Source organism: Cryptotermes secundus, unplaced genomic scaffold, assembly GCF_002891405.2.
Source record: "Cryptotermes secundus unplaced genomic scaffold, Csec_1.0 scaffold159, whole genome shotgun sequence".
Lineage (NCBI taxonomy): Eukaryota > Metazoa > Arthropoda > Insecta > Blattodea > Kalotermitidae > Cryptotermes > Cryptotermes secundus.
The window spans coordinates 1045288-1063567 of NW_019725416.1; the positions used below are offsets into that span (position 1 = coordinate 1045288).

Here is an 18280-nt window from a genome sequence, read left to right on the forward strand (position 1 = left end):
TTCTTCCAACAGATTATAATCTCCTTGCTCATCGCGCTACTGTATTAAGATCTCGCATTTCGCATCTCCTGCTAGTTGTACAATTTGATCAGGAAAAAGTGTTTTGATCTCTTTAAAACTGACCACAGTTGGATAAATACACTCCCGCGCGCATAACTGTCAGCAAGTGGTTCAACTGAATTCATGTGGAAGTCATGGTTAAGTGAAAAACATTTGTTACAGATATATCTGAGAAAAAAACGCGCTTCATTACATGAAGTTCCTTCGCGTAATAACTATTCATATGAATGCATTTTTGGTTTCTTACTGTGACATGGTTTGAGAAAATCTTCCGGAAACTAAAATTGGTCAAAAAATAAAAATATACTTCACAGGAAAGAGGTCTAATTGACTAGAAACCAGTTTCTCGTGTGCTTATAAATCCGGTAACATATAATATTCATTTTACACGTAAGATCAAGTCTGACCGCACTCGTCAACCACAGAATGCAGTTTTCATGGTCTCTGCACTCGGAAAATGAAAGTGGTCCTAAATATTAAAAAGTAGATGTCATTAATATTCGATATTACTGTAATTTAGTAAGGAAGAGTTCTTGCAAAAGGCTCATAAATAATTGTGACGTCAGTTCATACTGATTCTAACCTCGTATTTATGTTTTATGTATTAAACTTTTCAAGCACGTGGTTACTAAAGGTCTGTGTGTCACGTGCTATAACATTAAACTCTGCATTACGTTCACGGAGTTTTACAGTGTATGTGTTAGGTATGGTTCTAAGTACAAAGAGGGATTATACCCTTAACAACATCACTCGATCGGCCGTTGCAATAGAAATGCAATGTGTTTCCCGTCATGTAGGAAGTGGATTTCTAAATACCATTTACATAAATTTCATGCTTCAAATGTTTAATAATTCATAGTAATTTTGTGTGAGAGACTTAATGTGAGGTAGGCTGTTTAACGAGTCTACAGTATACACGCTGATGAGGATACGCAACGTATCTCCGACCGGACCAAGAATCACTGCTCTAAAAAAAAACTAAAACTAAACTCCGTGGTTTGAGTCCGCAAGCGAACTATACCGACCGAGCGACCGCCGCTTACCGGCGAAGTTAGTGCCAACCTTAGCGGATAGTGTGTGTCGCGTGGCCAGCGCAACGAATCCCCACGGCGGTTAATTTCGGTTTTCTAGACCGGAGCCGCTATTTCCCTGAAATAGCTCCTCAAAAGACCCTGCTCGGGATAAATAAATCTGAAAATCAGATGAACATGACAAATGGACCGAAATCCCAGCGATACACCGAGATGATACCGTACACCTGATTGACGGAATGCCCGCTGTCAAAACCAGACTACCTATTATTAGCCTGCGCCAAGTATCCCTGGTCCTGTAACTACAGTTTATGACTGGCAACAGTCTTCCTACGCATTCGGACCACAATTACAAATACGTGTATTATTGCGTCTTGCAAGTTCTTGGGCTGCAATCCAGCTGGGAGAAAATGTATACGTTTTCATGCTAGAAATCACATTCATTTCGTTGTTATTCCCATCTTAACAACTGCCTATGTGGTCTACAAGTTAGAGTTCGATTCCCGGCTCTACCAGATTTTCTGAAGGTGAAATATGCAGACGACCTTGTGTTTATGGCTACGGAAGAAACTGTGCTACAGGGCATGATTGATAGACTAATTGAAATTGGAAGGTGCTGTGGCATGGAAATGAATGTGGAAAAAACAAGAGTAATGAAAATTTCGAGACAACCAACCCCAGTCACAATAAAGATAGACCAAAAACAACTGGAGAATGTGAAATGTTTTAAATATTTGGGTAGCTTGTTAACAGATGATGGAAGGTGTACTAGTGAAATTAAATCCAGGATTGCCATGGCAAAAGCTGCATTTAGCAAGAAGAATCTTTTTACCAGCAAATTGGACTTAAATTTGAGGAAGAAACTAGTGAAATGCTACATTTGGAGCATAGCTCTGTATNGCAGAAACTGCCTTCTAAAAGAAGTTATTGAAGGAAAGATAGATGGGCGGATAGAAGTGACAAGAAGACGAGGAAGATGCTGGATGACCTTGGGGACAGAAGAGGATACTGTCATTTGAAGGAGAAAGCTCTAGATCGCATTAAGTGGAGGAATTGTTTTGGAAGAGACTGTGGACCTGTCGTCTGACAGATTACTGATGATGATGAGTGAGTCTGGAATGGGGTCCACCCAGCCTGGATTTACACGTATCTTAACAGTACTGTACGCCTACATTTTCAAACATAACAAAAATATTCATGAGTATTACACAGAAACATTAATAAACGCAACTTCTAGCGAAACTTAGACAGAAGTCTTATTAATTCCATCGATGTTATTCTTCACTGACCACAGTTAGAGTGCGGCACGTGTGACGTGTAGAGGCCAAGTGCACCACGACACTGCAACAGGTAGATCACTGCGCCGAATTTTCATTCAAGACGCAGAGTCGACCTCTCCGATGGATGTAGCGGTTTCATGGCCTGTTCCCACGAGCCAACACCTGCAATACTGCTCGTTCCTCCCTTACCGTCAATCCGTCCGTATAGTGTGTCTTCATGAGTACAGGGCACTCAAAATTCTGATACTTGTAGATTTATCGCTTCTGTTCTTTATTTAGAAATCTGACTACGTGTTAGAATGAAATTTGTTAGATTCACTGAACATAAGGAAAATCTGGCTACGGTACATTTCTCTCGGCGAATTAAAATACACGCAGTAGGCTCTGTAAGTGAATATGTTTATTTATATATATTTTTATGTAGTATGACATGACGCCTGAAAGCCGGAATAAAGAATTCAGAAAAGACGGTCATTGCTAGGTAACAGTCGGCTAAATGCTTATTCGTGCCAACGGATTTCGGACAACGGCAAATCCATGGTAGCGACTTCTTAAAAGACAAACAATGGTCCCTATTCAGTCCTCTCGAAGTAATAATATGTACAGCAGTTTGCTAGACGTGACAATGATGTCGAAGAGAATTCCGAAAGCAGCTGAATTGTTGAAGTGTTAACAGATGTTGAAGATGTTATTTCATGTGTAATAGTTACAGTAATCTTGAGTGTGTAACTAATTGTAGTTACAACTCGTGAGTATCCAAAAAAAATGGATTCGCCAATCCAAATCCCGTCTACAAGTAACTAATAAAAGTGATAGTATGATGTATTTCCAGGCATTTTGAGAACTTCAGACTATACAGCAACGAACTATACCGACTGCGTTATCCGGTCCCCCCGAGTATGTATGTACACTGAAATTTAAGTTATTTACGGTTGATTTCATGGACTCCGAACATGAACCGGCAGTTGTGATGAGTTTCAACGCTGTGTAGGATGAAGAAATAACAATCCAATATTTCATGCTAAAGAGTACAAAACCTGCTACTGACTGCTTCAAGTTCAATCTGCACTTCAAGGGTCTAAATTGTATGCAGGCTTAATTGATTCCAATATACGTGATACAAAATTCTAACGTATAACATCCCGAGTTCTCTGGCCCGAATATTACAAATTACACTGGTTTTATCTGGTAACTCTGCATGTTCCGCTCAAGGGTATGGCCATTACAAATTAACATATTAATAGATTCGAGCATACCCGTCATCCATAAAAAAAATAACGACTTTTGGGAGAATATCGAACACGCTTCAAATGTTCGACGACCGAAGTTCAACGGTACTGCTAAGTGTCGTCATCATACTGGCCTGGATCAGTACTGAGTGTCTCTTTTTTACTGCTAGTGGGGTGGGACTAAGTCCCTTGTACTGCGGCCACTTCTGGCCTATTGTACCAGTCCCAGATGATAGGTGAGGGTGACTGTGGAGCAGTTGGTGGAATGCAGAATGGCAGGAGAAACCAAAGTACTTGGAGAAAACCTGCCCCAGCGCCACTTTGTTCACCACAAATCCCATTTGACCAGACCCGACATTGAACCCGGGCCGCCGCGGTGGGAAGCCAGCGACTAACCGCTTGAGCTATGGCGCGGCCACTCCTGAGTGTAACTAGCAGAGTTCCTGCAATACAGTTTACTAAGGACTACACACTTGGATTATTGGTGAAACCAGCCACTGAAAGCAAGGCTACTGACATATTTAATTCACAAAGGATAAGCAATAATACAGTACTACATAATAACGAGTAAAATCATGTAAAATCCTAAGCGCGAGTATTTGTTCTATTCTACTGTCTGCATATACGTATACAGGGTGTCCCAGGAGGAATGTGCCAGACTTCGGGAGGGTGTTCCTTAAGTTAAAGTATGCCGATATAACCCAAAATACCCATGTCCAAAGTTGAACGGTTACGGAAATAATGGCGTGCTGTGCTGTGCACAGCACCCTTAATAACAAGAACACACCACCAACGGATAAACNGACAATTCCTCTACTAAGGACGATAAAACCAACCCACATTGGTTCACGAATAAAATTCTTATCTTAAAATAAGTTTATACACACACTCATAAACATAATTTTAATGTAAGGAAAGCTGCTCTGGTGAAACAAATTGAATTTTTATATAAAATACAGTGGAACATTTCTAATTATCTGCAACTACGCCACTTCTAAGTAATACAGCTCAAAAACGTTATTACAAAAAAAAATTACGTCAACATCTGTACGACAAAAATCAACAACTACATATAGTCGCATCATAAATGTTTTAAGTGTTTCTACTCTTTAAAACTTTTACGTATTAGTGGATTCCTGATCGTAGAGGTATACCGTTGATGATGATTCATTATGAATCGAAACATGTTCGGTAACTAAGTGCTGAAGTGGTGGAAGCATTATATGTCACATTGGGCTGAAATAAACTTAACTGTAAACCTGTTAGTGTGACGGACCAGAATTAAACAAATTAAAAATATGTATGTCTTCTTGAATGTGTTGGGCGTAGGGTTTATATACGTACATTATGTATCCATGGGACCCTCCTGACAACCCTACGGGCCTACACGGCCTTTAGCCTTACTTTACTTTACTTTACTTTACTTTATGCAAGCATGAAAGCATTATATGTAGGTACGAAAATACGAATTCCGTAACTGCGATAATTAACCTGCTGTGGAAATACAACACTCCACACTCAGGATAACAGACGTCTTGTGTAAGCTGTTGGCTACTAGCGAAATCTCAAGAAAGTATAAGCAAACAAATAGACCATATGCATGTTGAACAAACGTCTTGCACAGAGAGGATTGTCTCCTGTAAGAAATTAAAATATTTCCCAACATGGCCACTATGTTTGATCAGTATGAAGCACACTCTCAGCTAAAGCAGGTTTAATTGTTTCTATAAGTTATTGGGTTATTTATTAACACTGTACCAAGATTAAAGAGGATGTATGTATTTATGTATAAAGGATGGGTCATAAAATCTGGCCCTTGCACCGCGACCTTCAATGATCTATTGTACTTCCCCTTTCATTAACTCTTTTTTTTCCCCCCCTTGGCACTTCAGCCCCAGTGGGCCTAGGCCAACCTCCATGAACTCCGTTCACTTCGGTTTTTCTAGATCTTACACATTCGGTAGGACTCCTTGGGCGGGTGATCAGCTCGTCGCAAGGCCTCTACCTCTACACAAACACAGAAAAACGAACACAAACATCCATGCCCTGAGTGGGATTAGAACCGACGATCCCGGCTTCCGAGCGAGCGAAGACAGTGCATGCCTTAGACCGCTCGGCTACCGTGACCGGTTCATTAACTCTTTATTAATCCTATATTTCGGATGATATGCAGGAACCTATTTATGGGGGCGTCATAATAGTGACTTGGTTCCATAAAGAACTGGCTCAGGTGACAAAATCTTGAATAAGCTATTGCCTCACAATCACATAAGATAAGGATTAAAGAGGTTACTTAGAGTGAAATGATAGTGTCCAGTAAAATGAAACTAATCGCGGAAAATATGGTCGTAGCCAATTTCAATGTTTTATTTTCTAAATTCTCCTGAAGGGACTGAAAAAAAACATGATCGACAGTACACAACAGATTGAGCAGAGTACATTCCAGAGACAAAAAAGGCGAAACTGCGATCAATCAACGTGTTATAAGGCAGAAAATTTTACTTCAACGCACAAGAGAAAATACATCTCAATGAATGAAAAAAAAATGGTAGATTCATGAATCCAGCAACGTTTGAAAATTTGCTGTGAGAAAATAATTCACCGGGAACATAAACGAAATTTCGAAAGCATTTGAAGGTCTAACTGAGAATTGAGGAACCCTTAGAATATGGTCAGAGACATGTTGCTGAAAGCAAAGTGCTGAGGTTATAAAACATAACATGAAACATAAATTCAAGGAACAAATGAGGAACAATCCGCAGTTCGTGACCATGTTTCGATCTTGTTCATTAGATCCCTGAAGTGTAGGGACATGTACAGCTATGTCCAGGGGCGAAAAACGAATAGGGAATATGGCTTATCTTGGCTGTTGCAACAACGAGAACCCAAGGCTACAAGACTTAGTGTCAACAGTATTACGTCGAACGGAGCAAATACCCCACAGCACTCACCTTAATGCTGACAAACTGAAATAGCTTCACTCTTCGATCCTTGAGGTCAAGTGTTCTGAAAATGCCGATAATCTGGGATCCGAAACGTGTTCAGTCGAGATGAGTGAGAACTGAACTGCATTAAGAACAGAATTCAACTGTCGGCTACAGACCAAGCATCCTGAAGAGGGGTTCGAGGATTTCTGGAACATTCTGGAAGAGTGGGCCACAACCATTCCTCCCATATTCTTTCTAATTTGCACGCATAGTTGATCGAGGCACTATGCTACAAGCCGGAAAGTCGCGGGTTCGATTCGTAATGAGGTCGCTGGATTTTTCATTTGACCTATCCTTCCAGTCGCACTATGGCCTTGCGGAAGACTCAACAGAACTGAGTACCATGAATCTTCCTGGGGGTAAAGGGCGGCAGGCGCGTAAAGCTGACAACCTCATCTGTGAGCCGACTTGCTAGAAAATGTGGGAGCCTCGATAACATTATCTTTTCATTCTTTCCGATTTACCATTTATAATTATACTACCAGTCGAAGCTATATATCCAAGGTAGTTGATAAAGCGTCTTTAAATAATCCAAGAGTCAACATATTATTCACGAAATGACTTACGTTGCCTCTCTGTACGTGAAACCTTACGTCGCGTTGCTTAGATGACGAGGCGTGAACATACGCCAAACATAAAGAACTCCGTGGTTTTAGTCCGCAAGCGAACTATACCGACCGAGCGACCGCCGTTTGTCGGCGAAGTTAGTGCCAACTTTAGCGGGTAGAGGGTGTCACGTGGTCAACGCAACGGTTCCCCAACGGCCATTAATCTCGGTTTTCTATTATTTTGTTAAAGGACATGGAACATACCGAAAACATATCTCCGTACCGTTGTAGAGACTGCTAGTGCTCACAAAGTTAAAGAAAGTACACTTTAAGAAAACTGAATGATGACTGAACGTAAATTCTAATTTGGTTGTAAAAGAAGAGAAGTATGCATAAAGATGACTGTAAGCTCACTCCTACCACAATACCGTAAATGAAAGGCAGTTCACATTACCGCCACAAGCGAACCCCGTAGATTTAATCACTGTCTATCTAAAGGGATTTGCTTCAAAATATCTTACACAATTATATTTGAAGACTACCAACCCACTCAAACGTCAGTAGCGAGTAGTTCTCCTATATTGCATTCTGACAGCGAACATGACGAACTGAAATCGAAGGGGAAACAAAAAAGGTGTACAGGTTGGCGGTTGATATAACACAATAATTAAAAAAAAGAAAAATTCATGAACGTGAATATTGCAGCATAGATCAGCGTTTTTTTCGTATATATTTTAATTAAGTGTTTACAGTCATTAAGTTTAAAACAAAATCTTATGTACATCACAATATCGTAATTCCGCATGTTTTGTGAAGCATTTCTTCATCTGACCGAACTAACTCCATGGAACTGAGCCCTTTTTTAGAACCCTCCAGTCGCCCAGACATTCAATAATTTCCCAATATTTTATGAAACCCGAAAGTTCATTACCGTGTTCACAAAAGCCCTCCACTGGTTCCTATCCTGAGTCAGATCAATTCAATCCATAACACCCCATCCTATCTCAGTAAGACCCACTTTTAGCCTACCTTCTTTACAGTGAAAAAATAATAAAAAGCTTATGCGATCATCACGCTGTCTGTGTCTGTATGTCTCTGTATCCCCCTACAATTCTGAATGGCTGAACCAATTTTTATGAAACTTAGTATGAATATCATGGCGCCTGAACCCATCTCAACGGCACACTTCATAAATCTTTCCCATAAGTCTTGTGTGTCTGTATGTGTATTCCTCCTTCCATTGTCAGGCGACGACTTTGTAAATACGTTCTCGCGGCAATGAATACTCGTAAATGCANACATAACAATACAATTGTTGGATGCCTCGTTTTCTGTGCGGTCCTGTGCTAACAAAGGAGTGTCTGTGGATCTTTCTGTGTATCTTATCGTTGCTGGGCAATGGCTCGGCAAACACGTTCCCGCGGCAACGAAGAATCGTTTGAGGCGTCGTTTTCTATGCGATCCGTATGGTATCAAAGGAAAGTAAGCGATTATTATAAATTCTGTGCAAAAACCGGGTAAAAAGTAGGCCTTTATTGCTCAGATACGAAGTTCATTTGTCGCATTCTCAACTGTGTCGTAATTACCGCCATTAATTCAAGTTACAGGATACTTTAGCGTAAGTTGTACTGGTTGAAACACTGCGGAAGCAATTTAGTTAGATCATGCATGCTTTATGGTGGCCCGACAAGTCCTTGTCTCTTTTCCATAACAACCTAATTAATGTTAAATTACTAATTACGCGTAACTTGTCGCATTATACCTAGTGGCAAGATGAATAACCGCTTCTGACACATTTCTTTTAAATAATATATGTTACAAATTACACTTTCACACATGTCAATTGAAGTCAAATAACACAGTTTTACGTATCAACGAATGAAGAATGATATATTTTTTTTTATTGCTAGTGGGGTGGGGTGGCCTATTGTACCAGCCCCAGGTGAGGGTGATTGTGGAGCAATTGGTGGAATGAAGATTGGCAGGGGAAACCGAAGTACTCGGAGAAAACCTGCCCCAGCACCACTTTGTCCACCACAGATCCCACTTGACCAGACCCGGGATCGAACCCGGGCCGCCAAGGTGGTAAGCCAGAGACTAACCGCTTGAGCTATGGCGCGGCCCATGAGATAATATGATTTCACTAAAAGAGTTGAAAGGCATAAATCTAATTTTAGATACCGCCGTATAAATTAATATCCTACAAAAGCGAAAGATATTAAAATTAACTCAATGCAATGTAACGAGACTGGTTTAATTGATGACTGACCTCGCCACATCTTGCCTCTACATATGAAAGAAGTTCAGGTGCAGAACTTCCTGGCTAATAAAAACATTGCTGAAGAATGCCGTCTTCTGGGATCTGGCGCCGTGTACACCTTGTGTGAACCAACGTTTCGGAGGAACGTATCGTCTCCATTTTCAGCGTAGAAAAATCCGTGAGAGGAACCAGCTGCAGTCTCCAGCCACCTGCTCACTCTGGTTCCTTGCTCGCGGATATTTCTACCCTGAAGATGGAGGCCATGCGTTCCTCCGAAACATCAGTTCACACAAGATGTACACGGTGCCACATCCCAGAAGACAGCATTCTTCATAGTCGGAGCCGTGAAAACCTCAAATCTTACAAAGTAATGCTGATTTGCGTATGTGTATACAGACGTAATTATATTGGCAGTCTCTGTGGTCTAGTGGTCACAGTTACTGGCTACAGAACCAGAGTTCCTGAGAAGTAGGGGCTCTGGAACGGGGTCCACTCAGCTTCGTGAGGATAATGAGGAGCTATCTTAAGGAAATAGCGGCTCCGGCCTAGAAAACCGAAATTAACGGCCGTGGGGAACCGCTGCGCTGACCACACGACACCCTCTATCCGCTAAAGTTGGCACTAACGTCCGACAAGCGGCGGTCGCTCGGTCGGTATAGTTCGCTTGCGGACTCAAGCCACGGAGTTTGTTTCTTTTTGTTTGCTCAGAAGCGCAGTTTATGAAGTAGTTACGACGAACAATTCTACTTTGTAAATCTCATTAACAGCAGGCCTCGTGTGAGGATTACGAGGTTTCAGCGTAATATTAAAATTTAACAGAAATAAGTTGTGGACATGAGCTGAGTCAGGATGAGGAGCAATGTCCGACTTGGATCTTGGTGATTTTAAGAACTGGGATTCTATTGCATACAACTTGGTTAAAGTAAGTTAAATCAGAAAAATGCTATGATGAGATTCGATTCAAGGACCACGTATAAGCAGTACGGTAACCATGGCACCCTGGGGCAACACACGAAATTTATTACACCATTATAGTTCACCTTAATATTTAACAGTCGTAGCTACTCCGTCCCCTTGTAACGTTTCCCCCCTCAACCCCCAATCGCAGGAGGAAGGAAGTAAGTAAGTCTATCGCACTATTGTGAGCTTCAAGTAAACATCGTGTCGATTATCTCTCGCAAACAGCAAGTACACGACGACCAACACCGGTCTTCCTGTCCTCAGATACAACACCTCTAACAATAGAGGCTGTCATGTCAGAGTTTGTGGACATACAGGCTTGTTCTCTCACAGTAAAGTCACTTCTCAGCTGAAATCTTGAGCAGGTGCGCCATTCCTTATCATTTCCACAGCAACCTCCAGACAGGAAATTTTAGTTTCACTTAGCTTCAGCCTCGTTCTCCCCCATTTACAACATCTACGCTACATCAGCGGAGCCAAACTTCATTCGGGATCGCGAACACAGAAACTTGAAAACAATTCTCTTCGCTGTGGTTACTTTACTGAAAGGTGATGGTGTCCCTATGTCATTTGGGCGCATAAGGACCGAGGACATAAAGCTAAACACACTCTAGGTCAGGCTTCATGTTCCTGCAGATGTTATCCCAGAGGAAGAGCACCCACTGAACAGGAGGCTGTGAAGTCAATTAGCCATTGTGGGCCTGGGGGAACGAAGAATAAAATTCCAAGGCATGCGCCACGAATCGAAAGTTCTATAAACTACAAGTTTACATAACAGAGATACTACTATTTTCCCGTACGTTTACCTGTGGCCCGGTCTACAAAACCGAGATTAACGGCCGTGGGAGTCCGTTGCGCTGACCACGCGACATCCTCTATCCGCAAGAGTTCGCACTAACTTTGCCGACAAGCGGCGGTCGCTCAGTCGGTATAGTTCGCTTGCGGACTAAAGCCACGGAGTGTTTTTATTACCTTTGGCTGTCGCCTCCAGCATGGGTTCCCGACTCCCACTAAGAGACCTCGATCAAAGTCTTATCTAGACCCGCTGTGAACAGCCAAGGCCTCTTCGAAGAGTACCATCTTATAGCATTTGACGCCATGCAGACTGGTAGATGTTTACCTAAGTATGGGTGGGAAATATAGCTTCCACCTTCAGGATAACATAGACGAGGAAGTAACCAGAAAACAGTAAGCATAGAGCCGCTTGCTTGCTCGACTTATCCTTCAAATCTGCAGATGGATGCAGTAATTTCCTTTGAAACGCTGATAATCTTTTACGAGATTACATGACTCTCATTCTCGAAGAGACAGCACTTTTGATAGCATCTCTGCTACAGACATGCGCAATGTTGTACTCTGAAATGCATAGGCGACGGAACCATTTAACTGGAGTGCTGAATGCTCACGGGGATGTTTCGTGCAAATAACAATACTCATATGGTATAATTAACCTATGTTCATTATTTACTACCCTACTCCATCGGATGATGTAAGCAATAAGAGCAGTCAAGAGATTAAATTGAAATGCTACTAATATGAAATAAACGCTGCATATTTATTACAGTAGATATCATCTTCAGTCCAGTCACAGCACCGACCGATACGGTATGTGAACACATGCACTGCAGGGTTCACGAATGTACTCTTAATAGTTTAGCCTTAGAACAATCGAACCCGGACCTCTGGATCTGTAGGCAGGAACTCTCAAAGAACATGTGACTAATAATTAAAATTGGTGTGTTATTCACGCTGATCAAAGTGGTCTAGCGGTTTAAGGCATGAACTGTCTTCGCCCACTTGAACGCTGAGATCGTGGGTTCGAATCTCACTCAAGGAATGGATGTGTGTATGCGTTTATTCTGTTTGTGCTGGTCTGTGTGTAAGTGGAGGCCTTGCGACAGGCTGATCTCCCGTCCAAGTAGTTCTACCGTCTGTGTACAAAAGAGTACGGAACTGATGAAGAGGCTCAAAAAGGGCTGTAAAGCCATTAATGAATGAATGTTCTTTATACTCCAGGGGCGCGACAAATTCCTACGCCAGACCCACCAAGAGACGCGACGTGATGTATGATTCATGAATCAGAAAGGAGGCGCCACAACAAACTGAAATCTACCGCAGTCAACGCCAACCTGCCAACGTAAGCAAGTATATTAAATGTGAACGCAATGCACTTCGACATGAGTCTAGCCTGTGATATGAAACTTACATCAAAAGGAATCTATTACGCCGACGGGCCGGCGAGTTGAGGCTGGCCCGGATTCCGCTTATACCATGGAGAGCTTTATTCGCAGAGACAAGCTTTCCTCTTCAGTGAATTTACGGAACTAATTCTGCCTACAATCCCATCAGGATCAAGGTATTTCAGTCCCTGACTAGTTCTGTTTATAGTTCTTACTACGAACATGGGTAGTTAGATCATGGACAGAGAACAGCACGAAAAATTCCGTATAAATTGACACGAATATGCAGAATTATGCAGTAAAATAGTCTATTTAGATTAAAGTCAGTATATTAGCTATCTCACTTTATCTTAAACACAACAGAATGTTCTACACTATTTCTGCATTGCTGTGATTGCAAATGGAGTTCCCAGTCAAGGGGGAAAAAAAGCAAGACTTTGCTGGCTTCAAATTTCCGATTGGATAAAAAGATAAATACCGTGAAGAAGAATTGTAAAGGAAATAGCATAGAAATACAAACGAAGAACATTTTTTTTAATGTGGCAAAGTCTGTTAGTCGCACTCCTTCAAGAAATCATGAAACATCACTTACAAAACCTCAGGATTATGTCGAGTATTTTGTATGTTGATGCAGGACGTGGGAAAGAAAACCAGAACAACAGAGTTATTTTAAAACGTTCAGATAAAGCCTTCAAGTTCTGTCTCACATATACAGTGCTACGAGAAACAGATATAAAATTGAGACACTATGTTACACGCCAGAAGGTCGCGGGTTCGAGTTCTAATGAGGTAATTTTCTCAACTTAACTAATCCTTCCAGCCACATTATGACCCTGGGGTCGACTCGGCCTCTAACAGAAATGAGTACCAGCAATCTTCATTGAAGGGTAAAGGGCAGCCGGCGCGTAGGACTGACCTCACCGCCATCTGTGAGCTGACTGGAAAATGTGAGAGCTTCGACGTCTTAGAACCTTATGGGCCTCCATGGCCTGTTACACGGATATCTTTATCTCTTTATACACTTTATTTTCATAAACATGAGAAGTCAATAAAACTAACCTGAATATTAGAAACACCCACTGCATAGAAACCGTTTCCAAGGAAATGCAAAATAGCCCGTATGTTGACAGTAAGCGATGAAACAGATCGACAGACAGACAGCAGCCTGTACACACTGAGGTAATAAAAAAGAGACACCCATCAACCCTGATAATCACTGGATAAGACTGTTTCCCGTTTCTTTCACCATTTTCTTGTCATCAGAATACGGCATGGCGTCACACTGCAGCGAGATTTGCGTACAGGAATGCAGTTGCACCTTTGGCTTCGCACAGGAAACATCCTACCGAGCTAGATACACATACGTACATAGAATTCACACCACTTGCACTAGAATTATATGTAGATGTTGTTGAAGAGAGGGAGTTAAGGGTGTGTGCATACAAATGTAACACAGCGTCTTAAAACAGTTCTTCAGTAAGGCGTGATTATGGCCGCGCCATAGCTCAAGCGGTTAGTCGCTGGCTTCCCACCGCGGCGGCCCGGGGTCGATCCAGGGTCTGGTCAAGTGGGATTTATGGTGGATAAAGTGGCGCTGGGGCAGGTTTTCTCCGAGTACTTCGGTTTCCCCTACCAATCTTCATTCCACCAAATTCTCCATCATCATAATCACCCGGGGCAGGCTACAATAGGCCAATCAGTGGCCACCGTTCCGAGTGGACCCAGTTGGACTCCACCCCCCACTAAGCGAATTTTAAAACGTATTATTATTAATTTCTTATGACTTTACAGTCCTTCTTTGGGTCTTGGCCACTTTTTCAGTTTCTTGATCCTATACACAATCGGTAGGACTCCTTGGACGAGGGATCAGCCCGTCGCAAGACCTCTACCTACACGCAATATGGAAATCCATGCCAAGAGTGGGATTCGAACCGACGATCCCAGCATTCGGGCGAACGAATATGGTTCATGCCTTAGACCGCGCGGAAAATGTGACCGGCAGGTGTGAAGCATTTCAATCTGAAATAAACACGGCACTGCAACTGTAGACTGCACCTCCATTTCGAAAGATTCACGGAAACTATAGGCAACACGTGCCGCTAGCAGAGGCCGCGCTGTCTAAGGCAGGAACCGTCGCCGCTCGCTCGCACACTACGATCGTGGGTTCCAATCTCACTCGAGGCATGGATGTCTCTGTGTGTAGGTAGCGGCTTTGCGCCGGGCTGATCCCTCGTCCAAGGATTCCTACCAACTGTGTATAGATTAAGAAACTGAAAAAGCGGATAATGTCCGCAAGGGCTGTAGAGTCATAGATAAACAGATTTGCAACGTGACCTAATGAATGCACCGCGGGCTAATTCTAGCTCTTAATAAGTTTCATTATAAATTTTACTTCGGAAATATTATTTAGGCATGTTTTTAATTTACTGAAAGATCTGGGTAATTCTTGTATGTATTGCCTCAGAAAAAAAAAATGTCACGTATCCTGGTAACGCGACAAGAAATCAATGGGTTCCGGATTAGACGAAGCTGTTAATTGGATAAGTTGTTTACAATTGCAATTACAGTAACTCTGAAATAGCGTCTTCCACATGATGCACGTCTCGTGTTCAGCGGCTATTCGCTCTTCCACCGGTATTCTTCTCTCTTGCCCCCCCCCCCATCTCTCTCTGATCTGACATGTTCTCAGTTCTCCTTTGATCTGACCTCCGCTCTGGTCTTCTCTGATCTCTCTCGTTATCTCATTGGATCTCTTTGTCCTAAGTCAAAGTTACACTGCGATTGACGGTCAGTCAGTCAGTCAGTCAGTAAGTCTTGGTGTCGAGCCCAGATATTTATTGCTGTTTGACAGTTACGGTCTTGTTTTTGTGGGGTGCCCTCTCTGATGAGAAGACGGGTCTGCCTTTTGTATAAGCTGCTGGGCTTTGCCAGCGCAGTCTTTCTCGGGTCCGAGTCCCTAGGGAATCGAGACCATATTTTACTGTCTCAGATTTGAGACTTCCCTTTTCGTCGCCTCCTACGACTCGCAGGGTCACGGTGGAGGTATTCGCCCCCGCCACGACACGGGGCGTCTCTGTCCAAGTCACATTGCGACTGACGGTCGGTCGGTCGGTCGGTCGGTCGGTCGGTCGGTCGGTCGGTCGGTCGGTCGGTCGGTCGGTCGGTCGGTCGGTCGGTCGGTCGGTCGGTCGGTCGGTCGGTCGGTCGGTCGGTCGGTCGGTCGGTCAGTCAGTCAGTCAGTAAGTCTTGGTGTCGAGCCCAGATATTTATTGCTGTTTGACAGTTACGGTCTTAATTTTGTGGGTCTGTCTTTTGTATATGCTGCTGGTCCTTGACAGCGTGGTCTTTCTTGGGTCTGAGTCCCTTGGGACTCACGACCATATTTTACTGTTTCAGATTTGAGACTTCCCGTTTCGTCGCCTCTTACGACTCGCAGGGTCACGGTGGAGGTATTCGACCCCGCCTCCACACGGGGGGGGGGGTCTCTGTCCTGTGTTCCGTTTGGTTTCTTATCTTCTACACTCGGACGGACTAGAAGACACCTTCTTGAAGGGTCTTCGTTGTAGTGGGAACGCAAACAATTCTGTCCCTTTTGCCTAGGCAATTTCTTAGGTAACGGTTTCCTATGTATTCTTTGCCTGGGAATTAATAGCTGTTAACTACAAATGGACGCTGGCTGCCACGCAATGTCTTGACAGTTATAGGTCATAGGCCATTCTTTAAAATACAGGAAACTAGCGAAGAATCATGTTCGTATAGTCCTCCAATCTAAGTACTTGTGGCCATATGGTGTAAAATCATTTATTTTTTTTTTTTGGTTATGTTAAGTTCGATTACAAACTGCACACTGAGGAGCTTTATAACTTGTACTCTTCTCCACGTATAATTAGAATGATGAAGTCAAGGAGGGTGAGGTGGGCAGGACATATAGCACGAATGGGGAAGAAGATAAATGCGTATAGGATACTGGTGGGAAATCAAGAAGGAAAGAGACCACTGGGAAGACCAAGTGGGTGGACAATATTAAAATGGATCTTAGAGAGATAGGATTGGATGGTATGGATTAGATTGATCTGGCTCAGGATAGGGACAAGTGGAGGGCTCTTGCGAACACGGTGATGAACCTTCGGGTTCCATAAAATGCTGGGAAGTTCTTCAGTAGCTGCAGAATTGGAGCCTCCTCAAGAAGGGTTCAGCTCTATGAATAAGTTAAGTTCGATTACGATACAATTACAAGACTTAAACGAAAGATGACACCGTCTCATTATACAACGTTCACATAATATACATTCAATCCAACTGATTCTAATTAACCAATTAATTACAAAAACAGACACAGCTGTAGCGGCTGAACTGGGGCTCTTAAATCCGTCATGCGTCCTTCACTGAAATCATGTGATGAACATAAACCAGTTTTTAGATATTTGGCCATGTCCAGGGTTCTATTCCCGCTATTGGCTACAGGCTAATCTTAACGGCCAGTACCTAGCGGTTAACTTTTACTTTCATGAGAAACTTACGGAAAGTAGTGGGGTATGCATACGGGCTTTGACTGTTGGGTACTTCATCCACGCAGTGCATGACACAGTGTTACACTACACGGCCATCTTAACCATAAACCTAAGATAAAATATAGAACAGGGTGACAACAGATGATTAATAGTAACTCTCTACGTTTCCTACACGCAGAATTTCATTGGGGCACACCACACTTCTATCTGGAACGCTAAGCCTTTTCGTATTCGCAAAAAGACGTGTTCTTCAATTCCTGAATTTATGCCGCATTTTCAACTTTCGTATAAAATAGTGTTCATAAATCATAACGTGACGGAACAGTCCACTGCTAGACAACGGTTCTCTAAAAAGCGGGTATCCGCGGCAACAAATACACTTGCAGAAATAAAGCGTTGTCATGAGATTGACGCGTGTTTCGTAGCAACGGATAAAACAGATATTAACAGACAAATTATTCGAGGTGATTCTCTCTAATTCAGTTCGACCCGAGTTAAAAAAGAGTGCATTCCTAAGTTCATTGAGTTATTCACTCCCGCGTGAAGGAAGGTTGGAATACCTCAACCGTGACCCTGCGAGTCGTAGCAGGCGATGAGAAGGGACGTCTCGAATATGAGACCATAAAATATGGTCGCCGAGTCCCACGGGACTCGAACCTGAGAATGACTGCGCTGGTGAGCCCCAGCAGTAATTGTAAACGACAGACCCGGCCTCTCGTCCGAGAGAGCGCGCCATAACAACAAACCCGCAACCGTCTGACAATAATAAAAATCTGGCCGTAAGCCCCATATGGGTCCTTTTATTCCAAGAGACTGGCCGAGACTCACCCGTCGGTCTTAACATAAGGCTCAGACTCAGATTCACTGAGTCATTCGTAAGAGAGTTCAGAGTTCAATTGCAAGTGAGTCTTCGTTCGTCATTCGTAAGTAAGAACCAAGTCAGTCACAATGGAAGAGAAGACACGCGTATTCCAGTAAAGAATGAAGCGAGTTTTCGACAGCCATTTATTATGAGCTGTGATTGTGATTGATTGTGATTGTAAAGTAGCGATCAATAAATCCAATCATCCAATCCAAAACGCGTTATTACCAGTCACGCCCATGAAGCGTGACAACATATAGTGGCACACTGTAAATGTGAGCTTCATAGACCTAGTAGAAGCCAGCAGATACTTGAACAACGAAACCAGAAAATCAGCTCCAACATTTGCTTAGAAGGAAGTTCCTGATAACA

General features: G+C 42.8%; 1 protein-coding gene across 10 annotated transcripts in view; it reads right to left on the reverse strand.

Annotated features, from left to right (window-relative positions):
- Positions 1-18280, reverse strand: part of LOC111863322 (homeobox protein homothorax) — a 1160896-nt gene that overhangs the window by 703974 nt on the left and 438642 nt on the right. The gene's annotated exons all lie outside the window — the stretch shown is intronic.